Consider the following 26,845-nt stretch of genomic DNA (forward strand, 5'->3'; position numbering starts at 1 on the left):
GCTGCAATGCATCTTTGACAACCCCATGTTGAAAGGGATAGGGATTCATTTTTCTGTGACTTGAACCATACATGATCTTTTCTACAAGTCAGAGCTCATATTGTTGTGAGCTCATATTATATGAGATAGGCAGCCACGTACGTTTTGTAAATAAATAAAATATAAGAAATGTATGCACATATATGTTGCTGCTCATACACAGAGAGAAAAAGATTCACACAAAACACTGAACTTTGAACAGGAGCATATCTGTTTGGCATGATAATACTCTGTAACAGTTCCTTGCATTTTGTAACCACAGCTTCAGAAGTAGGAAACTCATTCAGTTCTGCCTCTTGGAAATTGAGTGTTCACTACTGTAAGGCAGATATTACTAGTTCAAATTGTGTGTTCTTTGATTCTGAAATGCATGAATTAATTTCAGCGTGAAATGGAGATCTGATTGAAAAAGGCAGTTATGGAATTGTGAATTTCAAATCCCGCAGGGGATTTAACTCTAGATTAATTCTTACATGTTCTGGATCAGCTGCTCCATAGTTGTGATTATCAAAGTGTCTGCTACCTAGCTGTTAATCTTGAATAAATGTTCTTAATGACCACCCTCTTGTTTAACATAAAATATCTGTGTTATTAAATTGCAGTTACATTGGATGAGTCATTTGTGGTTAGTGCTGACAGAAGCATATGTTTGTGGCAATAATACCTTTGGCACCATGTTTAAAATCAGATAAATCCTTCCTCTGTTAACTTAACAGAGAAAGATTGATAAATCACAGTTCTAGAGCACTGCAATGCTTTAGTTGACCAAATGGCCACCAGAGCTTAATTCTGTGTGCTACTGCTCACTAGGAGCTGTAGTTGAGTGTATTGATCATAATTCAGTAGTAGAAAATACATTTCTAAGTGAAGGGTCACAGGTCCATTTCCTAGCCTCTCCCTTTAAAAGTATGGAGTCAAACATGATTTCCCAACATTTCTGGACTGGTGGATCCCTTCGGAATTCTGAAAGCCTGCTGTGGGTACTCTCATGAAATGATTGGAAGATTGGAAATTGCCAGTCACAAAACATCAACTTAGCAGAACAAAAATTGGTGAGAGACTATCCCAGGATAGCTCTGCTGTCCTTTCCTAGGTAGGTCAGCACATATCCAAACATGGCAACACACCACTTTATTTTTTAAGAATGCTATCTGTGACCCAGAAACATTCTAGGAGAGAAACATTATGACTGAGTATGGCACTTTCATGGTTGCCACAGTAGGGACTGGGAAACAGGATGCAACAAGAAAGATATCTGAGGCTTAGCCTGAAACTAGGGAGAGCTGCTGCTTTTCAAAGTAAATAATACTAGGCTCAATGGATAAATAATCTGAACTGTATAAAACAGATTCCTATGCAATCAGTGATGATTGTATTCCAATGTAGAATGTACTTCCAGGCAAGACCCAATTTTAATGTCGATTGGGAAAGCCTTGCACAATCCTAAAAGGAAACACTATTGAAAAGTCCTGTTTGGGGTCATCTTCTACACTGGAAATTCAGAAGCATGATCAGATCTGATGGTGTAGCCATAAAGACTTGAAACCTATTATTTTGAAATTAAACCTGGAATTCTAAGGAAGCTGAATATTGCATTGTGTTGTTCTGTCTTGAGAATGATAGAATAAACTCTGCCTATGCTCATAGACCAACTAAAATAAAAATCCTGGTTTCTAAGAAATCATACTGCCTGGGAACACGCTACACCAAAATCAGCAAACCCCTTGTTTGTTTATTGTGTTGTGTGAATCTTGCCAACATGTTTTTTCATATTCAGCTTTTCCAAATATATAAGCTGGTATAATATTTAGAGAACAAAAATGTTTCAGTGAATCAAAGAAGTAAAGGGGGCAGGGGCAAAAACACAATTTATAATTCCTAAAAGACTGAAGAAGACACAAATACTCAAACTTGCAATCAGATGCAAACTATGAAACCACCATTCTCAATCTGCATTATATTAATAAAATGCCAAGCTCCATAAAGAGTAGGTATCCATAATTTCATTCCATCATGCAATCTGAATTAGAAAACCTTCAGATGTGTAAAACAGTTTTTCACATGTATGCTTAATTTATATTCTGCATGAAAAATATAATGTTGCTATTTTGATATATCCCAGTACAAGCACAGAGAGATTTCTCATATGAAGGGACTTAACAGAGCCCAAAGGCATGTGAATAAGTTGAGTTAAACCTTTCAGTTCAGAGTAGCAGCCGATGTCGAGTAAATGATTTAAGAACAGTGATCTTAAGAAATCACGTTCGTATAATATATTTGCAAGGACATCCATTCAGTTAATTTGGAATTGGTCAATTGGATATACTGAGTGTACACCAAAACTAAAATCCATGGAACGTTCCTGACATAAGAATAGGGAGGGTATATATGCTAGGCATACTAAAAGCGAAGGAGTGCCAGGGAGGGAGCGAGGGAAGGAAGCAGAAGGGAGCTTTCTTTACACGGTGCCCGTTGCCTGGCAACCTAGAAGAGAGAGAACACTTCCTTCCTTCCTCTTTGTTTCCTTTCCTCTCACAGTCAAAAGGGCCATTCTCTAATGTGTGGGTAGTAAAGGAAGCCAACGCGGCATCACGTTGTTTATTTTCCTGGGGTACACAAACCTGTAGTAATTATATGAACAGTCCAGTCTTTCTGTAAATATGTATAAAACAGTTATTTATTATGGTTTGGAAGGTCTAGTATATCCCATATATTTTGTCTAACCTCTGTTCAGTACTATGTCTCAAAGATTATTTTGATTCCTGACCTTTGAATAAATTATTTGTTTATTTGTTGTTGTTGTTTTTCTAAATTTTGCCTCTTTAAGAGTGGGGAAGAAGAATTGTAACACAATTTCTAAGTGTGGTCCAGTTGCGTCATTTCTAAAGAAATCTGTTTTTAATTTCGGCTTTTTAAAACACATAGGTACACATGTGTACATGCACACAGAAAAATGTGAATACTACATTCCTGGCAACATCAGTCCAATCCTGTTAATATTTATTTCAGAATAAGCCCACTGACCCTTGGGATTTATCTATACTGGATTAAAGAACCTTCTATAAATCTTTGTAGTAACAGAAGACATTAAGTGAGAAGTAATCACTGTTACCATTTTTAAGAGGTAGGCAAAGAAATGCAAGTGGGAAAAAGGGCTCCTTGTTAAATGCCAAACTTTTATAAATAGCTACCATAAGTACAAATAAGTACTCTTTCCCCTTGATTTTCTAACTCTTATAATGGGAATATGACTGGTTTTTTTTTTATAAAAAGGATTTCTACAAACTTACTAACATGGCAAAAGTAATAGCTCCTCATAAGGAAGACATTATTAGGCTGTAGAAACAGTGTGCCATCTCACAGACTGCTGTAACATGGCAACCGGATCTCCTTCAGCTTTGTTAGCTTTCCTAATCTGTATGCTTTGCTACAGCTTCCAACCACTGGCTTAATACCATGGCAACACCATGATCTTTAAACACACGAGTTTGTGCTATGATCCCAAATGGCATTAATTAAGAGACTGGCAATGGTGTGTGGGTGTGTATTGTCACTTAAGAGCCATTTTATGAAATTCCATTACTTTATGGATCCCCGCACCTTCTCATTTTTCATTAGAAGAATAGTAGACCTCCTACTTCTCTTTGTTTATATTTAATATGGGGGTTCCAGTCAGTGGAAATTCTATTCCCCTATTCTGAATTCAGCTCTAAAAATTGTTCCAGGTAATTCTAGAAAATTCATTTTCTATATCACAAAACGGTCTTGGCCTTGGACAGCACAAGGATAGGAGACAGAAATGACAGCTGGAAAGAGCACCAACTTGCTTGTCTTGCTAGATATTCCAGTGGGAGAGGAGTCCCAGGAGACAGCACTGTCAACAGCTGCTCCATCTGAAGAGGTAGCCCTCTTCCTGTCTCTGACTCCAAGAAATTCTCTATGGAACCTCATTCCTAGCACTCTATAGGGCATAGAAACAGGAGGCTCCCCAGCTCTATGAATAATATGCTTGTCTCCTTTAAATTGCCACAGCTGTCCTCACAGTGTGTGAAGCCAGAAATAAACTCAGGTATAGGATTTTTAAACTTTCACAATGTATTTATAATTGTGATTTATAAGGCCACCCAACTCAAACAAAGTGACTCTGGGTGGTGTACAATAGTAGAAAAGAAACAATACACAAACTCCCTGGGTGGGGGAGAGAGAGAGAAAGAGAGAGAGAGAGAAAAACTGGATAACATAGTGGTTAGAGCACTGCCCTTTGATGTGGGAGACTGGAGTTCGAATCCTATTTTACCATTAGGGGTCCTTGGGCAAAGACCCCCTAATGCTTCACCTGCCTACCTTGAATATGACACTGACACAATCTAAGAAAGTCATGCCAGCTCCAATGTCACCTGGATTAACAAGGTCCATGACAGATATTGGGGGACCAGGACAATATGACGATAAGTGGCCTACTGGAACAAATCAGACAAGAGAACCTGGAATTGATGGAATGCTACTATAACAGTAGACCTAATGAGAGGGGATATATGAAACATATGAGGGAACTATGGAAAGACAGAAGACCTACATCCACAGTAACTGAGAAACAGCTAGTTACCCAACGCTTCAACATAGTGAAGAGGAAGCTGCTCTCACAATTTGAGATAGACCAACTACACATTACATCCCAGACTCAAGAAGATCTGGAAGAACAACTGGATGTGTAGCCAACACCTGAAGCTGGACATCACTTCCATCCCCTCCATTACAGAGGACAGCAGCTGATATGAGAAATAAGGTCATAGATGGACTATGGTCAACCCTTGAGACTAATTACCAAGGCTTTGTGGACAAATACCATCAGATAGTATGCTAAAAGATGCCAATAGAGCATCCATCCATCCTTTAACATGTATTCCATTGGACCTACTAGACTCTTTCCATACATATAATAATGATGCAGAATGCATAATTCTATAAAGCTGTTGCTCTCCTACATAGAGAAAGATCTCATAGAATACACACTGTTCAACTTACAGCCTTCCAGCTGAATTCCATGTTATGCTTTAGGCAAGGACAGCTACATGCAGATAGGTCAGTTGAAACTATAGATCTTTGGTGGTGGTTCCATGGAATGGGAGGGCATATTCAGGATAATGATTTGTATTTTAAAGAAACTTCTTCATAGAAAAAAAAATCTTTAAAATAAAAATAATCACCCAGAATATTTTATTTTGAGCTACAACTTTTAACAGGCTAAACTGGCCTTCTGCAGACCAGTGGCATATACTGAAGTCAGTATAGCTTGGCTTCTGACAATCATACACAGCTGCTCTTCAGTATTTGATGAGTACTGGTTGCCAAGGGCCAAAGGGGTCATGTGAATTTGCCTGGAGCTTCTCTGATTTCATTGGAACCATCCCCTAAGTGAGTATGCTAAAGGGCAAAGCCTTAATGAAGTTGCCATGGCAACTACATATTCCTAGCCAAGTCTTGGCTGCTTCTTTTATGATATTATAATATTGGAGACTATATTTAAATGAACCTCTAGCTGTTATGGATGAATTAAAAATTAATTTAGAGTCACAATGGTTCTGACAGTATTAATTGAAATATGGTCTGACTGGTATGATTTCATTAATCAATAGACTAAACCAATGTAACATCTCTGACCCTTCTTTTCCACCTGCATCAGTGCTGGTTCTGGTTGAGTTGAAGCTAAAGATGTTAAAAAGGTATGTTTCTTGTATTATAATTATGGGGCACAATTGCATGCATGGGAGGGGTTGCTTGGAGCTCTTCAATTACCCTTCAGTTCTCACTCTGATATGCATCATATCAAGTGCATTTTCTTGTTTGATGTATCAACAAATAACTTTAGGGAAAGGGATTTTGCTTGAATCTCTGTGAATGAAATGGAGAGGGCTGGAAGTTCTCTATCCCTGCAACAAGATATTCTCTGAAATCAAGCAGTGAGACAAACAGTGCTCTCTCTCTCTCTCTCTATATATATATATACTTTTATTGAAGATTTTAATTACAGTAATAAAAACTAATACAAACTAAACTCAGACAGTGAAAGGAAAGGGAAAAAAGAGAGTAAAAAGTTCAAAGAAAGAAAAAAGAAAAAGAAAAGAAAAAGGAAAGAGTGAAATAAAGAAAAAAAATATATAAAGAAGTGACTTCCAATATTCACAATAAGTGTAAACAAGTTTGGTAGCTCTTCATCCCCTATAAGGTTACAAAAAATATATCTTCTTCCCATAACCTATCCCTTATTTATAAGCAAATCCATAAGACATTAACTTTTCAATTGTGCTGTCAGCAAAAAATCCATAAAGGGTTGCCCCAATTTCATAAAAACATGTCTTATTTTAACCTTGATCAAATAAACCAACTTTATATTCCTTAATTTTATTTCTGAAAATCTTAATCTTTAATTCATTCAAATATTGTCATAGGATTTGATCTCTCTTCAATTCTTCTTTGTCCCATTGTAAAGGCTTCTTCAAGGCTTTAAGAAGCCTCTTTTGTAAACCCAATAAAAAGACATTATCCAGGTCATTCTTTTGCTTTATCATTTGTATTTCCCCTTTAATTTTTAAAACTTCAGCCAGCTTTTGTATATCTACTAAAGAGCCCTTATCCAGGTCATTCTCTTGGTCTGCCACTTGTATTTCCACTTTAAATGCCTTCTCTGTCTTGCAATCCACACTTTTTTTTAATCCAATATTTCTAATTCTACTACTTCTGCATCAAGCAAGATTTGTTTCACATCTGCCATTCCTTCATTAATATCCTTTAGGCATAATCTATCCATAGAAGCAGACATCGTTACTGATATTTTTGATATTGTGGCTACTAATTTCTGGGCCCATTCTTCAAAGATCTCCTTTAATATTTCAAATGTTATAGTGTTTTGTGTCATTTTGTAAATCCTAATCCTAATCAAAACCAAAAGCAGATTTTTCTCTTTTTGCCTAGAACCTTTAGTCCCCTCTAGTGTCCAATTTAAATAATAAAGTGTCTAATCTCTGTCATGACTTAGAGTAGGCAAAATAATTTTGGTTCCCACAAAAAGCTGTTTATTTTATATAGTTAGTTCCAAAATGATATATAATAATCTTATATTAACTTATAATAAAAGTTTCAATATTCCAAATTTGTCTGGACCCTTATTTTGTTTATAACTTTCTTGGTTCAAAATCTTATTTAGCTTTTTGCCATTTATTTCAAATTCTTTAAGTTCTTAAACTTACAGTTAATTTTTCTTTTGTTCAGAAATAAGGATAGATTCACTAGGTGGCTTTTCAAACAAAAGTGATTAGAAGTGAGGTTAATGAACTTAGTGTCCTTTAAAAGGCTCCGCCGTGGTTGTGACCTTTGTCATGGCCTCAGAGCCAAGGTCCAAGATGCGGGTGGATCAGGTCCCACTGATTCAGCAGCCACTGATTCCCATTCAGGTCCCTCCTCAGCCAGCATTGATCCTTCTTTAACCTACATGGGTGCCAAGAAGCAGGACAAACCCTCTCGGCCTGAGAATCCTGCAACCCATCAAAGTAAGTGCCTCACAAGCAATTGACAAGATGCTGACTCTGCAAGGAAAGCCTCCGCTGGGCACACTTGGTGGGGAGAGGATGTAAACTGTGCAGGGACTGCCTTCTGTTGCTGGAAGCAACTTTGGCATCTGGCTTTGTGCATTTTTGCTCTTGGCTCCTGCTACATTTTTGGCCTTGGTGTGTTCCTGACCAAGTCTCTGGCTCTTCCCTTGGCACTTTTCAAGACATTGTGAGTTTCTGATTATGGGCTGTCTGACTTGGATTATGTCTTCTCCTCAGCCTCTAGTAAACTGCTGGACACACACAAGCTTTTCCTCCTGCTTCCCAACTCTTCTGTTGCCATCCCTGCCTGTCTGCTGCCATCTCTCCAGACAAGCTTCCTGATGCCTTCATTGCAAACTTTCTACTCCAATCGCTCCGCTTCAACCATCTGTATCCATGCTCTCCTCATGCCTCCCATCATTTCCCCCTCCATGCTGCAATTTGACAAAGTTCTCTGCACATTGTGTTCTCCCATACAGCACCTCTGCAAACCTCACCCCCAAGTGCCTGCATCATGTCCACATTTTGTCTTCCAGTTGCTTGGGCATTTTTTCTCTTTGCTGAAGGGAGGACATGAACCTTGATGATTGATCCCTTTGTCTCCCAGCAGTCAAACCTGCAGGAAACCGCTGTCCTGTGGTCTCCTCATGAGGAACAGCCACCCAGAGCACATGTGGGTGATCTCCCATCTTCTCCTTGTCTGGTGAGGTTCCAAAGAGCCAGTCTACTCTTCTTCAGTCTTTGCTGTGGTCATAGTCTCTGCTCTCCCAGAGATGTCTTTAGCTTGCAATACCTCCACCGGAAGTCCAGGACAGCAAAATTCTGATTATCTATTGTTACTTTACTGTATTTCAGTGCTTATCATTATCACATTTATATTCTACTCTTTTCACCTGGTAGCATCTCTTTATTCATTTCATTTGGCATTTACAAAGGTTAGGCCTAGCCTTGATACCTGATTTTAGTAGTATTTCTGGCATATGAGAATGCTGTTCAATATGCATGGAGCTCTTCTTCTCACTATTAGTTACAACCATTCCTCACACATTGGGTATGAAGATGCTGGTCTTTCACAGCAGTAGCCATGACTTCTACTTTGGTATGAGCACCCTCCATCAGCTGATCCTCTCCTCTGGATAGCTCTCTTCCACTGGATTTTACTTTTTATTATTTCATTATTTTATTGCTACTCTTGATCTTATTGTTTTGCTGTGGTTTGAGTGTTAAGTGGAGTGTGCATGTATACATAATTTAATACTAGCTATTTTGAAATGGAAAAGCAGAGTTAAAATCCTAAAAGAAGTGTAAAACTGTAAATTTGAGTGCGCGCACACACACACACTCCTTATAAAGTTTTGGGAACTCAAAACAGGTATACATTAAGCTTTTTTTTTTTTCACTGAATTTTTCCCATGTGGGGAACTCTTGGGTACTCACTGTGCCCAAGTGAGTACAGGGTCTTTTAAAAGAAGTCAGGGCTGAAAGTATATACCTCCTGCCAATTTTCTTTACATCTGTATTTGATGTCATGTGATACTTTCCGATGGTCTTTCTTCCTCCTTGTAGAAAGGCAGATGCCACTACCACTGTTAATCTTAGAGATGTCCTCACAAAAGAACATCCAGAGAGGAGTACTGAAGGAATAGTTCTTCTTCATGTTTAAGTATTTTAAGTGGTTTTATAATATGTTTTAATTTTATTGTATGCTGCCCAGAGTCACTTTGTATGAGATAGGAGGTCATATAAATTTGATAAATAAATAAATAACCAAAACAGGCTGCTCTTTTTATATTCTGGGACCCTTAATCCAGGAACCCAGGCTACTTCTGATTTATTATTTTCCCCTTCTCTCTGACTTTCTTCCTGAATGGTTAAAAAAGGGTTATGTAAAACATGTTATTTGTTTTTTGTCTCTAAGGATGCTGAGGATTTTGCCGGTCTTCTTTTCTCAAGTTCCTATATTTGTGGATGCCTCAAGCAGGTGGCAGCACCGACTAATCTTTATTCAACAAGCCACAGTAGTTTGGCTCATGCAGAAAGCTAAGCTAGAAGCCACCTAGCTAGCTTCACACTTCATGTTAAGGAAAAACAAATAAGCCATACTGTGTATTATTTTGCTGTATATAAACAGCTTCACTCCATTCTAAGCAGTGTATATCATCATGATAATAAGGAATAATTCTTATTGTAAAATAATACAACAATATATACAGAAAACCAAATGACAACAGCAGCTTGGCTTAGCACAAATGTACCCATTTTTCATATTAAGAATTAAGGGCTATTCATTTATTTCACTTTTTCATTAGAGCAGTGCTTTTCAAACTTGGTAACTTTAAGATGTGTGGACTTCAACATGCTGGCTAGGGAATTCTGGGAGTTGAAGTCCACACATCTTAAAGTTGCCAAGTTTGAAAAACACTGATCTAGGGTATATTATTTCTACTCAGACAAAACATTTTGTAGCTTTGTTGCATTAGTATCTGTGTGGGAATGAGATGCAAGACTTTTCAATAGTGGCTCTGCATTTATAGAATTCCCTCCCATTGGCTTCATCAATAGAGACTTTTCAATGGGCTTTGGGTGCAGTTGTTTTTAGTTGCACTTAGACAGATACTGAACTGAACTTTCAATTGTTTAACGATTTACAATGAAACAGATTTTTAAAAATGGTTTCAGGTTCATTTTGAAGGAATGGTCTGTTCATCTACAAAACATTTAAAACTCTTATTTAAATGTTTGCATTTTTATTGGAATAGTATCCAAATAGATCCTGATATGAACTGCATATTGAGGACTTTCACTTAAAATAATGTGTTTGTGAATCTGTCTGTATACACACATTCCCTAGAGATCACATATGATTAACATTTGTATAGGTTAAATGGTTAATCACAAACATTTGACAGGAAAGAAGATAACCCAGCACATGCTGCAAATACCCTAAAGGACACCCAACAAAGCAAATTTTCCATTTATGTTGGATGGAAATAACTAAGTCAGTGTTGTCCAAATTTGGCCACTTTAAGATGAGTGGACTTCAACTCCCAGAATTCCCCAGCCAGCATTCCCCAGTGTTGGACAACACTGAACTAAGTAATAGCTTAGTTATTTTCCAGTATCTGTCTCTGATAGATCACTGACCATATGTGATCCCTATTTTATTATTATTATTATTATTTAGAGAGCATCTTATTTACTAATTGAAACAGATTCCCTATATTAGGATACTCTGTGACTAGGAGACCCTTGTGGCTGCTCAGTCTGCTGTCCAAATACTGTTAATGGGCAACCAACCTCAAGGCCTCTGCTGTCTTTTCTTAGGGCTGTTTAACCAAACTGTGAGTGAGGGACAGCTTCTTATTTCACAGCCTGATGTTGCTGAGGTATGTTTGTACATACCTATATGTGTGTTAATAAACTATCATAAGACAATTTTTTAACTCTGCTTTTTTAAGCAAAAGAACAAATATCTCAATTTTTCAATCAGTGCTGACAGCAAATTGCATAATACATTAATACAGCAGACAGAATCAATTATTCAGAATATGTAACAGTGGGGATTGAGATGGTGTAAGAATGGGAATTTGACAAATATGTTTCTCTTTTTATTTGTGAAATAATAGTGGGGTATGATAGTAGAAGTAATAGTCTATATTCACAGAATGTTTCAAATTTATTTTCTAGTAGCTTTGGACTCCTGCCTGTGATTTCATATCTCTTCTAATTATCATTGTAATGTATATATTCATGCATGTAATGTATCATGTCCACAAAAAAGCAAAATATGGTTTTATAGGCTCATCCATGCGGCAAACTTGTCACAGAATCCACTATCACACATTCAGCTACAGCCAATCATCTTAAATATGCAGTAGTGATTGGATATCAAATGGCATGTGCTGTGCAACATGCTGAGCACTCACAATGGACTCCAGATGGACGGGAAAAAAGTGGGAGTCACTATGCATGGGGCATGCCCTAAAATCATTATGAGAATAGCTTTTCGGTATCAGACAGTCCTTATGCAGAGAAGGAGTTGCATCTGTTTCTTTCTTTTAGTACAAGTAAAGAGGATAAAACATGCTTATTTGCATCACTATGAGTTCAGTTATGAAAAAAATGTTTAGAATTGCGAGAAACCTCAGACTATTACATATGGATAGCTATCTATGACTCTGTTTTTCATACTAAGAATCCTAAAGACTTTTCTATTCCAGAAACATAGACAAAAAAACAAATCCATAAGAGTTAGGTATAGAAAGGTCTTGAAAGACTGATAAACATATGATTATTAAAGGAAAAACTGAGAAAAGAAATGATAGTATTCTTTTCATTGGGATGATGTTTTACATTGTCAAATATGTCTCTTTAAAAGAAAAAGAAGAGGGAACGAATCTTACTGCAGTAGATTGCATCACATTGTATTTTGGGAAGCCTTACAAATGACTGAGCTCTAATAAAGGATGCATCCAGAAATAGTTCACTTCTGCCACAAGACGCAAAACCTGCTTTTAGACATTGCTCTGGTATCATGATGCTTCAGAGGTTTATAAGCATGAATATAACTAGCAAAGCCATACTAGAGGAAGACAGCCTGGCTGAAAGGGAAAACTTCAGGTTATGCCCTCCTCTTCCCTGAGAAATAAGTTAAAGGGAGAGGATTAGGAAACTGAGCCCATTCTGACTTTTACACACAGCAGGAAGTCCTTTGTGAAGGATTTCTGTTAGTGCTGCAAAGAATTCTCTGTGAATTGGACCTAACAAATAGAACACACGTTCATGATTGACATCCACTTACAGGCTACATGTCACCATGCTTTTCAAGAAAGTAGGGGTGTTTTGCTTTGACATTGCTTCAAGTGAAGCACACCCACAAAGCAATGCACCCCTCTGCCCACTATATAGCAAAGTGAAACTGCCACACTGCTTTTGGGGTTTGCCTTCCAGAAAAAAAGTTGAAAACAGAGTTTTTCTGGAGGGTTTTTGGGAGATGATACCATGTATTGCTTTGGTATGCTTTAATGCATTTGTAAGATTGTTGTTGTTGTATTTGTTTATTATTGTGAGCTGGCAAGAGTCTTCTATGATTGCAGCAAGAGATCAATCTGATTAATAAATAAATAAAAATAAATGTGAATCACCTAGTCATTATGAAACATGGCTGTCTTGTGCAGGCCTACTACATATAGTCTCAGGGGAAAATGAGACCCCTACAATGGCTTCTGTTTCTTCAATGTACTTATTTTGATTACAAAAAAAGTATCTTGCGAATTGCATATTCTCTGAATTTCCACTGCTGGTTCTTACTATAGGAGATGCAGATTTCTGGTACATGCCAAATTAGAAACTAATTATTTATGTTACCCATGTGGTACAGATGATAGATTGCCAATCTGGAAAGGTGGAGAGAGTTCTATTAGGCATTAATGAGTTATATAAACTGATGATAACTAAATATGAAGTAAGGTATATCTAGTTATAGGAAAATTAATACTTATAAGAATTATTTCAGAAGAATATATGGGTCATAAACTAAATCTGCTTTTTTAGTTGTAGCTGAACAGGGGACTGTGAAGTACTTCAGTAAATGAGTCTATGAGCAAAGGTAATCCTCCAAGAATATTGAATACATCTCTCATCATAGCTTCTGGGTACACTGGCTGGAGATGGTAAGAGATGTAGTCCAATGTATCTGAGGCTCCAGACTAGTGAAGATGCCAATTGCTTAATTTCTTGATATCACTGGAAGACTGGCCAGTTATTTCTGCAATATGTACAAACAGCTTTTCAGGATTTTGATCATCATAATTGGCAATGAGAATATTAAAAAAACAACATTATCTCATTCCAGTTCTTACAAGAACCCTATCAGATTGGTCAGCATTATGTTCAAATTGGAAGAAAATATAGCCAAGATTAAGAAAATTGCTAGAGTGGTGTGTGTCTAAGACTACTACTGAGTTAATGTGCAAATGGCAAACTGGTTCAAACTGGGAGACTTCTGATTCCTAATCTTTTTGTTTATTAAGATTAGGGGGGGGGGGAACTAATAATGACGAAAGTATAAATGTCAATATTTGAAACAGTTCATAGCTTTCTGATCCTACTTTAGTTGCCAAGCATTCAAAGTCTCTCAAGAAGGCTTTCACGAAGAGAGTGTGATGGAATGGTTTGGTGAAGGCCATGCTCGGGGAGATAAGCATTTCCTTAGCCCCCAACAAGAGCGTGGGAAGGTTAAGAGGATGAGACTGGCACCACCCTAAGGAATTCGCAGTGTTTGCTTGCTGGCTTGGGAAGTTTAGATTTACTCTGGCAAGATTCTGTCTCGTGGGTGAAAGCTAATAAACGCTATCGAACTATACCTGTACTGTCTCGTGGAGTTCTTTGGGCTGAACCTGACAGAGAGAGACAATACAACTATATAACTCAGCGAAACAGAAATTATATAACTCAATAGTAGTGCACATGCAGAAGAGCAAGGTTCAATCCATGGATGTCAAATTACAGGTAGTCCTCGCTTAACAACCACAATTAGGACCAGAATTTAGGTTGCTAAGTGATGTGGTTGTTAAGTGAATTATCATGTGACCACTTCAGTTAGTGACTGCAATCCCAGCAATCCCAGTTGCTATCATTAAGTGAATGACCTGGTTGTTAGGCAACTCCTTGCTGGCTTCCCACAATCAAGTCAGTGGGGAAGCTGGCAGGAAGTTGCAAGCCCCAGGCACTGCCGGGTGGGGAGGGAGTGAGAGTGCATAGGGATGCATGGGAGGGTTGGTGAGGGTGCACAGGGGTGCGGTGTGGGTCAGGTGCATGAGGCCCTTAGAGCCACTTGGATTTTCAGCCTAAATCGAGGGGCTTCTGAAGCCTCTCCACTCTGGGGCTGAAAATCCTCCATGCTGAAAATCCTGCTTGGATTTTGGCACAGAGCTTTTTCAGCCAGTCCTCAGAGACAAGGGAGTCCTCTCGGCAGGTGGAAATGGCTTGCAATTGCCAAGCACCCTGCAATCATATGATTGCCATTTTCAATCTTCCCTTCTGGCTTCCCCAGAAAGTCAATGGGGAAGCCAGCAGAGAAGGTCACAAGCGTTGCTGCCTGCTGAGAGGACTCCTTCTTGACTCTGAGGGCTGGCTGAAAAGGCTCCAAAGCACAAAGCTTTTTCAACCAGCCCCAGAGATGAGAGGGAGCCCTGCAAAGAAAGGGGGAAAAAAGCTGCTTTCAGCTCTCTTTTCCCCTTCTTCACAGTGCAAAGCCAGCCCCTCCCCCTCCCAGGAGCTGCAAAGAAGGCTTTGTGCTGGGAAAAGGGGAAAAAAAGGCTGCTTTCAGCTCTTTTCTCCTCCTTTGCAGTGTGAAGCCCAGCAGCTAGACCAGGCGTGCCTCATCAGCAACTGAGGTGATGAAGCGCAGCGTGGCAGGAGGCCAAAAGGGCAGAGGTTGGGGGGCAGATAGGCAGATAGGTAGGTGGGGGAGTTGAAGCGCCCCTGCAGTCATAAGTGCAGTCGGGCTGCCAAGCACCCAAATTTTGATCATGTGACTACGGGGGCACTGCAACGGTCGTAATTTTGGGCACAGGTCATAAGCCCCTTTGTTCAGTGATGTTGTAATGGTTGTTAAGTGAGGACTACCTGTAAAAGTGAATTTTGCAAATGATGAGAAAAATTTCTGCCTGAGATAATATTAGTTTGACACAATATACAGCTTCCTCAATGACTGCTGTCCTCACTGGAGAAACAGCTGTTTGAAAATAACTTCCCATTATTACAGGGAGGTCAGGTTTTCAGGATACATATTAGAAAAAGACATTTCATCAGGCCTTTCTAGCTGAGCAAGACAAAAGAAACAACTCATAAGCCATCTTGGTTGCAACAGGCAGCACTGAGGTGACACCTTCTCTTGGAAGAAACTATGACCCTGAACATATCCATTTACAACCTAGAACTCCTACGTGCCTCTTAATTCAAAATAAAAGTCTCTAGGAGGAAAACACATGTCTGAAGCTATTAGGGGTAAATACCTTGCCAGAAGGTATCCTACTCTTACTGCCTCTGCATGCAGATCTTGCTAATGACACATATCAATCAGACTCAGAAAAAGATAAAAACAATTCCTGCACAGAGACACACAGGCACTGTAGGAGGGGCACAGAAAGAGAGAGGCATATACAGAAATGTTAAGTTGCGTCTCCTAAAACTCCATGGCTGTGCTCATCTGGGTAAGACTTATATGAATATTGGTATAGAATTAGACTTCAAACTCAGGATTTATGTATTGGTATGTGATGTCAAAGTCTTCTTATACCAATTCCTGGAGTTGTCTCAATATTTTACCTTTTTGGAGTATTTTGCATCCTTTTTGTTAAATTCTCACTGAAGAAGTAAGATGAACGTTTTTCCAGGTGAACTTTGTTTCGTGCACATTCTTTAGCATGGGTAATGAGCAATTCCCATAGTCAGCCCAATAGCAACCCAGCTCATCAGATGCCACCATAAACTTATCACATGAAGAAGTTGCCTTGCAGTGTGGCTAATCCACAGAATACTCTGCACCTTAAGAGATCACTGGGCCCTTCAGGGGGGTATTATTGACTCTTGAACCTGACAGAGTTCAAGAGTCAGTGACAATTTATGACAGGTATCTTTCCTCCAGCAATGCTTCCTGTGCTTCCAGTATAGCAAAGCTATTGTGCCCTCAGTGGGAAGACAATCTTTACAGGGATATTTGTCTACATGACATCTGGAAAGTGTCAGTTAATGTGGTCACTAAGAGGTCTGGTAAAATGTTTCATTATCTAATATGCGCTGTAGTGTCTTATATAAAGTATTGTATGTTCAGATACAATATCTAAGTACAAAGTACACTCACTGTAACAGATATGCTATGCACACACGTGACTTTGTATAGTAATGTTGAGTGACAAACAAGAAGATCATCACACATTCACAATTTACAGAGATAAGCACGTTTGCATTTTACATTTAAAGCAGTGCATTTAAAGCAGGTATTTTGAACTTGAATTTTGTTAAAGTTGCCTGCTGACAAATCCTTAGGCTAATAGTCTAGACCAGTGTTTCTCAACCTTGACAACTTTAAGATGTGTGGACTTCAACTTTCAGAATTCCCTGGCTGAGTAATTCTGAGAGTTGCAGTCCACACATCTTAAAGTTGCTAAGGTTGAGAAACACTGGTCTAGAATGATCCCTTGATGGTTTGTCAGTGGAAGATAAATGACAGGTGCTGATCTCCTGCCCTGATAGTTAGAGTCTCCTTGAGTGTTTGGAAGGATATACTGCAGTAGTTCCCAAAGGTTTTACAAGTTTCCGTCATAACTGCAGGCTCTAAAATTGGATGACAATTTTACCAGATTTCTTTAATGGAGGAGACAAAAGCTCACCATTCATTGTGACCATTGGGTGGCCCATTTTTCTCCAAGGTTTCCTTTCCCCTACATCACTGAAAGCAACTGACTACCATTTCAATCCTTTACATTGCCTTAGGTCTTACCACTGTTTTCAGGACATGGTTGATGATTTTTAAAAATATATATAGAATGGTGTTTTTTCTGTGAATTGAAGGGAAGAACTTTGTTTTTCCTTCTAAAGAATTTTTTTTCTGAGATTTTGACTCTGCTTGAGGCTATACTTTGGCATATCTTGGAGAATGCAAAACATTTTCAGTTAAAGGGAAGTGACAGATATGTTGTAAAAACAGCAGTTTTCTGTTTTAGAAGAAGCAGAAGATGAACAAGCTGGGGATTTACCAGTATTGAAGTCTGAATGAGTCCCCCATTTGCTCTTTGGGGACTTGTTCTGTAGCATTTACTACAGCTCTCCACTTACATATTGAAAATATTACATGCCCAACCAGTCTCCAACTTTTTGTCCTATAGGGGTAATTTAACTTGATAGCAATGCTTGTAGAACTGCTCACTGTTCCAGAAAGTGGGAAACACTATTGTCTAAAGGTTGTTTTGTTTTTGAAGGACCCCCTTTCCACAATCATAAAATTCAGGAAAGAACCTCTGAAGTTACTGATTTCCACGTACATAAGCCTTTTTTCATAGATGCTGGATATTTTAATTCTCAGGTCAGCATCCCTTCATGGATGCTGAGCTGTCAGCTCTGGCTGTGAAATGACATGACAGAAAAGCATCCTGGTGACCTGATAATAGGTAAAGGACGCTGTTTATGATAATGCCAGCAATAAAACCTAGAGATATTTGACAGCCTGCTTTTTGCACAGAGAATAGATCAAAACTATCCAACATGACTGTCAGATAGTGGAAAACCTTTCATAACTCAAAAAATTAAAAATGCAGATGTGGTAGAGGCAAGAAGGCAACAAAGAGAGCTTGAGGCATGTTTTGTGGTTTCTTTCTCAGCACTTGGAAAAACAAGTAGTCATGGGCCTAATAAGGGCTACAACTCCTTCCATCCATAGGAGAGATATGGGGAACATGTATATGAGGACAACTTCCTCAGTCTATCCCTTGACTGAAGGCAGGTGAACAATATTCTTGTTATTTGTTCATGAACTACATTCAATACTTCATTTCCCCCATAATTTTCAGGCAAACACACAAGTGGGTCTTCTCATAACCTCACATTTCTGGAAAAATAAGCTAATTCTCCAGATGATTGACTAGCAAATGGTCCAAGCTTAGTGCATGTTCAGCTAGTGTTATGTTCAAGTGTTAGACCAATACCTGCCACTCATTAATTGAGTTTCCACAGCCTCTCCTCCTCCCCCTGACCAAAAAAGTGGCAATCTAAGTACAATTTCCCTGTCTCCCTATCTATATCCAAATACTGCAGTGTTTGGGGGTATCCAACTATTAGATAATCACAAGAATTCTTGAAGAAAAATTCCACATTATTCCTAAATGCAGCCATTCTTTGCAGCTTCCAATGCCATCCTGCTCCCATAATTATGTAGTTAACAATCTTTGCCTCCAGCTTTAGGTTACAATGCTGATCAACAAAATCCATATTTTATCCACTAAACTACTATTTGCTTGCCTCAAATAAGTCTGCGTCTTGTATCACTCCCCACTATTCTTTTATTCCCATTTTCTCTTCAGTTCAGCATGTACAATGTTCAGAGGGTGAAGTATGAACTAGAATGCTGATAGAAGCACAGAAGCCAAAATACAATTGTGGATCGTATTTTGATCTTTCTACAGAGGCTCCTATGATTGACAGCACTGTACCTCCCCCACCTGCCCCCCATACATATATCTTCCCTTGGACAACTAAGAAAAACAAACTCCTGCTATATCTTGTAATCACTAAACTCTCAATTCATTTTAATGGGGAAAGAAGACAGACTCATTATTTATGACCTAAACAGATTATTTACAGGAAACGCACAATAAAGAAAACATTTTTTTGCCCCAGGAGAAAATTTTTCTATTTTCTCAGAAACAGTCCAGAGAAATTTCTGTTCTATATTTGGCCAAGCAAACGAGCAAACAAGAGCATATAAAATTTAATATTACGCAAATTACAAAAGAAAATTAGTTCTCCATAATTCCCATTAAAATCTGTAAGGCTTAAGTGTGAGCAACTAGACTAATTGTTTCCAAAGGGACTTAAATGTGATTATTTATTTTGGATTGATACTTCTGCTTTTCCCAGCCCAGTGTTCTCCAAATGCATTGGATTGCATCTTGTGTCACCCCAAGTCAGCACAGGCTATCCAAAGTGAAGGATAGGAATTATAGTCCAATACGTCTGGAGAATATGAGATCAGACAAGTTATGCTGTAATGATTTAAAATATTATAGTGTTAGTGTTACTGATGATAGCTGAATGTACAAATAATCTGGAAGCTCTGGTAATGAAAATCAAGAAGTACAGTGAAAAAATACACTAAGAAAACCAAACAATGACAAGAGCCTTAGAACTCTCAGTGAAGATAGTGACATCGTGGATAGCTTCTGCTTTTTATAATCAATTATGAATAGTAAAGGAACCAGCAGACAAGAAATACGCTGCAGACTAGCACTTGGTAGGACTGCAGTGAAGGCCTTGGAAAAGATATTTAAATACTGTGACATATCTATACCTACAAAATCAGAATCACGCAGGCAATGGTTTTCCTTGTGACGCTCTATGGAAGTGAAAGTTGGACAGTAGGATAGAAATAATGTTGATGCTTCTGAACTTTGGTGCTAGAGAAGACTCCTGAGAATATAATGGATAGCCAAGAAAACAAACAAATGGATCATAGAACAAGTCTGTTCAGAGTTTTAATTCGAAGCACAAATGATCAGGCTCAAATTATCCTATTTTAGAAACATTGTGTGAAGATCTAGTTTTCCTCAGAAGTCTGTAGTGTTGGGAAAGATGGAAAGAAAGAGAAGAGATGACCAGCAGCAATGTGGATGAACTCTATTAGAGCAGCAATAGGTACACCCTTAGAGGACTTGAAAGACTACGTTGGGGACAGATCACCCTGTGTCAGTGCAACAAGGTAGGCCAGACTAATAAACCAATGCCATATACTGTAAGTCAGGATTACTTTTATTGTAACAGCTATAGTAACAGAATCTTGTAAGTCTGAATGTGCTTCAACCTCCTTCACTTTATCTTGGCCTGGGCTCAAGCCCCTGTTGTCTGCCCATGGCCTTGGTAGCAGCTCTTCCTCCTGTCCTCCATTCCCTCTGCCCTCTACATCCTGGAAGTTTATCTATGTGGTCACTAAGAATCAATACTGACTTGATGGCAAAATAAATGTTAGTGAAATGACATTTATCTCAGAATTAAAGCAAACTAATATGAAAGTATTTGCTCCCATAATTAACTGATCAGTTTACATTTTTGCATCACAAGTGGCAATGAATTAGACATTAATAATCTCTTTTACTGGAAATGCATGTGATTGAACCAGGGATCCTTCTGAATGAATGCCATGTATTTTATCACTGACAAGCTATTGCTTTCAGTCAGCTGCCTGGGAATTATTACTGGAAAATTATATCTCATCATTTTAGTCAAATACAATTTATATTTTTTAAACGCTTGTATTTCTGAAACAACTGTTCTTACCAACACAAGTGATAAAATTGAATCTTTTTTGCTAGCTTATGGAAAGCTTGCCCTGAACAAAAGGTCGACAACTTTTGGGAGCTTGAAAGCCACAGTTGCCCTTTGATAGTATGCTGGCACATACTCTTCAAGACATGAGTGGGGCCAGAGCAACAAGTAATCTATTATTCATTTTGACTTAATGAAATTTAAATGTACAGTTACTTAAAATCAAAATGAATTAAAATAGATCAATTAAATGCAATTATTATAATTACTTCTTTTGTATTTAAAATAATTTATCTTCTGTAGCATTAAAAATTATAAATGGACTGCAAGTTTTGAAGGATCTCTAGGGATCCAAAACTATAGGGAGCTGATTATGGGCACCAGAATCTGCACCCATGTTCTAAACATATTTTGGGATGTCTTGTTTCCTAGTCATGAGATACTGCATATATTGAAAATAATAGTATCAGAAGGTTCTTATGATCCACTCCCATGGTGCAAAAAGTATGTGTGGGGGGGAGCGCAAGCTCTATTATAGGTATATACGTCTCATTCTTGGATTCATTCTGTTTCTTCCCCATCTTTTATCTTCCTTTATCAGCCCCCTCTCTTTGTAAATGTTCCTGCAGCACTACTTGCTCTCACTAAATCAACAATATGAAAGTGGCTAATTCTTTTCATATGCCTGATGGCCCAATTATTAATACATTGTTTTGACTTCAGAGACCTTGAATACCCAGGTTAGGCTAGCAGGGAAAACCTGGTGTGGTGGTTGGTGGTAGTGGTGGTGGTGCTTGCATTTGTGTTATGTGTTAAAATTTAGACAGCGGAGTGGAATATGACAAGCTGCCAACTTCTTAGTTTCTGTGCATGCTAGAGTTGGCAGGACTGGCTCAGGACTAGGCCTCAGCCACTATTCCTTTGCTCAGCAGACATTCTTGTCGCCTGTCCTGATTCACTGATGTTGACTTGAACTTCAAGGGCAATGAATGAATGCAGTTGCTTTGTGTTAAAGGCACACTCACATGCTGGAATGGGCAATAAAGTGCTTTGAGACAAACATTGCACAAAACAACACTATTTTCTTTTGGATAATACTTCTTACCAAAGTGTACAATGAAAAAGTGAGCACTAATCTCACAAGGTATCCCATTGATCTTAATCTAGATGACAGTATATAACAACTATACTCTTGGGTCTCCAAATTAAACAGAAACTTATTATTGTGACCTTTTTTATGCAGAGATTGCCTCCCAGGGATGTGTTTTCAAGCTCTCCAACTGTAGTGGAATGAATCCTACTACATACAATACAGTTCCTGCTTAGGCTAACTCAGAGGTCAGGTCTATCAGATGGAGATGAACTTCACTGACCCTCATAATGAAATTCATTCTATATGCTATGCTGTCAAGTGAGATGCTTAATAATTCAACTAAAAACCTGAGCAGCCTAGAAAATACCTCTAGGCCTTGCTTAATGAATTCATCATAGACTGTTCATCCAATGCCAATTAAAGTTACTTACCTGGGTCACTATGAGAAAAGTGTTGGAAAGATCTAAGAGTGTTCCTCTAAGAAATTACATATGACAAGAGTAGGAAGGGGCTTCTCAGCCCCCAACTGAAATCACTTTATATTTGGAGACATGTTAAGACCTGGATAGAAAGTCAAGAGTAGAAGGGAAGAATGAGTCACTCTAACCAAAAAATAAATATTTGTATATTCATGCAATCTAATCGTTGCAATAGAATTGGAAAAATTAATAGAATTAAAATTTGATGCAGTTGGAGTTTGTTAAGAGATTGCAATATAGTTGAATCTAGTTGCAATGAGTCTGGGTCTCTGACAAGTACATAGAAGGCTGCTGCAGTTAAAGAGCCAGCAAAAGTAAGATCCACAGAGATACCTGGGTAAGTAGGCAGAGATAAGAGGAAGAGATAAGCTGCTATTGCTGCTATTAGACAAAATCAGTGAAGAAGGACTTGAGGGATGCCACATAGGAATCCCAGCAAGCCCAGTAATGTTTTTACTGAGCTGCCTCAACACAGAGATTACAGTTATCATTATATATTGAAGAAACATTTACCTGCTACAAAATGGCAACACATTCAGCAGAACCTGATTAGCATTCAAGATTTTTCTCTTCTGAAAGTCTTCTGGAGTGACTGATGTACTGTGTAAAATAGTGAATTTATATTCTTTTATGTCAGTGGAAATTCGACTATTCTATTTTGAACACAGCAACTACTGATTCTGGGGCTGCAAAACAATAAAGAGTGAATAGCCCTACCTGCCTGTGTACTGTGTGCGGGAAGAGGGCTCAGCACCTAAAGCGGTAAAATTGAACATACAAACAAGTAAACAGTATTTTTTAAATACTTTGAAAACAATTCTCAAAATGGTCCAGGAAGAAAGAAATATGCCATCACAAATTGTCAGTCTGTCAGAGGCCTGAACTAATAGATGCTCAATGGTCCATACCAATACAGTACACATGCTGTTTCATAATAGTTTTGGATAGTGGAAAGGATGACAATGACTTTCCTTTCTGTGCTATGTCAAAATATTATAGCACTAGATGAAATTACAGTTATGCTCAAAAGACACACTAGATGCACTCAACATCAACTAGTTGTTACAGCTGCACTACAGAAAAAAAAAAAACAAGCAAGAAGAATTTACACAGTGGATGCATCCTGCTGCTTCATTTAACTTGGGATGGTTGGCTTACAAATTTATTCCCCACATAATTGTAGCTGATACCTGGGTAACTCTCTGTGTTAGGATATTAATAGCAAAGGTCGAAAGGACCTGAACCCAGCAGTAGATTATAGAGTGTGTTCTTCTTAGCAGCCAGAAGGAAAACTGAGTAAACTGGCATACTCTCCCAGCATTGGATCCACTTCTCTCATAATATTTGGGGGAAAGCCCACCAAGTCTCATTTATATTACCCTGTCAATACTTGCAATACATTTAAAGTCTGATAAAAATTAGAGGGAAAGAGAATTTTAGATAAATATATGAATTCACTGTGCATGGCAGCTGAGCTACATGACTACAATGGAATTCACAGCTGAACTAACCTCACTGAATTGTTGCTTAATGTATAATCTATCACTTTCCGCTTCTATTGTGCTTGAAGTTCTGCTTGCTATTCTCTAGTTTTCTCTGTACTGTATCTACTCATGGTTTATATGAGATAGAACCCATATACATTAAGAAAATGAGCAACCTGTCTTGAACAATAAAAATAACTAATAAAAGTATTTCTTATGGATTAAGAGAAACTCAAAAAATGTGAGGCTCCTGTAGAAGGTCTGGCTATGAAAATCTAATTTAATTGCACATTCTTTCGGTAAGAATTTGATATCCTCACTACTTGCAGGGATGGAGCTCCAAAGTGGTATTCCAGCAAATTGTGATGTCATTTCACAAGGCCTCTCTTCATTGACTCAGTTCAGAAGTATTGAAAGTTTTTTTAAAAAAGAAAGAAAGGGTGAGGTTTCAGAGAGCAAAACTTATTTTAAAAAATCCATAATAGCAATATATAATAACTCCCTTTCCTCCTATAAAAATAATCACATTGCTACAGTACTGGTGGTCACCTTTGTAACAGGCTCCTTGTCCTATTTAGAAATAACATCCATACAGAAATATGAGATGTTAGAAATTAAGCATGGTTTGTCAGAAAAATCTAGAATAAATCTAGAAAGAGAATTACTGAAAGTGGTACTGTAACAGATGTATATATTTTATTAAATGTGCCCCATCTAAATCCCAATAAAGATAAAAATATCTCCTATACCATTTCCAAGATGAAAATGTAATTATTATCATCATCACCATCATCACCACCACCATCACTTTCCTTCTAAAGCAATCTCTGTACTTACCTATTCAAGTCATGTATTTAATGTAGACATTTGATGTACAGTGATTCATGGCTGTTACGAAGAATGCCCTCCATAGTTACTGCTGGAACAACCAAATTAAAGTACAGGATTAGTATGTAGGTATCAAAACATCCAGCTATGAAGCTGCTCCCACATATCCACATGAAGACATTAAACAACAGACATAATCTGAAAAATTGAAGCCAAATTGCATCCTCAAAAACCAAGTGAACAAACATACTTTCCTCACCCCCCCCAAATATTAAAGAATTTAAAATAGACCACTTGCACAATGAGATTTTATTAGTAATGCTAATAACTTTCCATCTGGAGAGGATCCAGCATAGTTTTAACAATATATAAGAAAGCACAACAATAGCTTAAAGTATGCATGTTCAAATAGGAATGAGGGAAGTATGTCCATTCAATGTTCATGAGCCCTAGAAGTTTATAGAAGTCTTTTGTTTCGTTTGCCAACTAGACAACCCGTGATCCATTGGGTCAATGTTTCAGAGATATTTCCTTACCTAAACAGAGAAACAGAATGACCAAGGGCAAAAAAGCAATGGGAGTGTGAGTAGCTTACGACTTATTGCTGGCTTCCCCATGGACTTTGCTTGTGGGAAGCTGGCAGGGAGCATTAGAAATCTCCCTCCCTCCCTCCCTCCCTCCCTCCCTCCCTCCCTCCCTCCCTCCTTTCCACATATAATATGGGCTTGCACCATTTGCCCTCCCTTCATGATCCTCAGGAGAGCCCCAGTGAAGCCTCTTCCTCCCCCTCACCTGACCTGCAGAACTGCCTGCTGTTAAGAGATTTCAAATTTCTGCCTTGGTTCCAAAGCAGTCAATCACCACTTGCCTGTTGGACCTGGCTGCCAGCTGACTGGGCACCGGGGACAGAGGGAGATGGGAAAAAAGTCAGGGATACACCCATGACGAACACGTGATCTGGGCTGACCACAGCGGTGCAGCAGTGCTGAAGTGGCCACAAATTCCCCAAATTCCAATCCCATGAGAGTAATGGGTCCTAGATTTTGGACACATTCTGTAAGTTAGTCTATTTGAGGCACCTTGGCTCAAAAACTGTTGCCCTGTGATGCACTGTTTTGCATAGGCTGATAGCAAAGACTGTGGGGCAAGCACGGGCATGCACATTCTTCAGATTAGTTATTTATTTACATGCATTGCTTCAGTATAAACCACTAGTGGTCACCAAATATTTTCAGTGTAGTTGCAAATAAAATAATTGAAAGCAATAATGATATACAATAATGAAGTAGCCATATTAAATAGCAAAATAATCAAAGCAGCTGTGTCAATATTTAAAAATACATATACAAGTTCTCCCTCTTTTATCATAAACTAGAGACAACATGCCTTCTTTTGATTCACTCTCTACATATCCACAGAAGTTTGTGCCCCAAGCCTGAGGGTCTGAAAAATTCAGTGGATGGTTTTGACATAACCTGAGTAAACTATAAATTCCTGATATGGAGAAGAAGGGTTGAGGTTCTAATTCTATATAACGTTTTACTTGTGAGCATTTCATAATTGAACTTTTAGATTTGAAACCTAATTCACAGAACCCCTCTGTTGGGGCTGTATTCCGTGTGACAAATACTATGACCATTTCATTCTGAATAGGGTGTGAGGATTGTAGTTTCAAGATAAAATCTGGGTCGATCACTCTGAACAGTACTTGCTGCTAAGCTGTAATTTTTAATGTGAAAGAATAAGGAAATTATTAAACACATGTATATATATATTCATATGAATATATGAGTAATCTTATTAGCTGCCTTTAATTTTATATAAGTGAAACAAATTCCATTTTTGTATTTTCCCCAACCAATTCTTTGTCCTGGTACTATCCATTTCTATGAATTAATTCTCCAGCATGCAAACTCAAGAGTCAAATGCAGTTTGTTGTGCAACCCTAATTGAAGTTTTTTAATGGAGTGGGGTTTTATTTCACCAAAAATATGTGGATATTGTGCCTCATATATAATGGTTAATAACTACAGCTTTTTGACTTATAAACACAACTACAGTATATCATTTACAAATTCTTAGGTGGGAGAAAGCTGCTCTAATGAATCCAGAGTTCCTCTGGTCTGGTTTTCCTCCCATCCTTTGATTAACTTCATGTGTTCTAATCATGTTAGCATAGGTTGTCCCAAATCTGTTTAGCTTGGTTAAGTTTTCTGCATTTGGAAAAGCACTCCGTTGAGAATTATATGTTGTTCCCACTCTCTTTGCCCTTAGAAGAGAAGCCAAGGTACACTT

General features: G+C 38.2%; 1 protein-coding gene across 1 annotated transcript in view; it reads right to left on the bottom strand.

Moving 5' to 3' along the window:
• LRRN2 (leucine rich repeat neuronal 2) overlaps positions 1 to 24,640 on the bottom strand; it is a 69,940-nt gene extending 45,300 nt beyond the window's left edge. The window contains exon 1 of the mRNA XM_088154067.1: positions 24,560 to 24,640. The gene's annotated coding sequence lies outside the window, so the exon portion shown is untranslated. The remainder of the gene's footprint in view (positions 1 to 24,559) is intronic.
• Positions 24,641 to 26,845: the final 2,205 nt, after the last annotated feature.

Source organism: Python bivittatus, unplaced genomic scaffold (genome assembly GCF_059951505.1).
Source record: "Python bivittatus isolate LINGU-HERP-01145 unplaced genomic scaffold, Pbiv_v1 ctg000700_np1212, whole genome shotgun sequence".
NCBI classification, from domain to species: Eukaryota; Metazoa; Chordata; class Lepidosauria; order Squamata; family Pythonidae; genus Python; species Python bivittatus.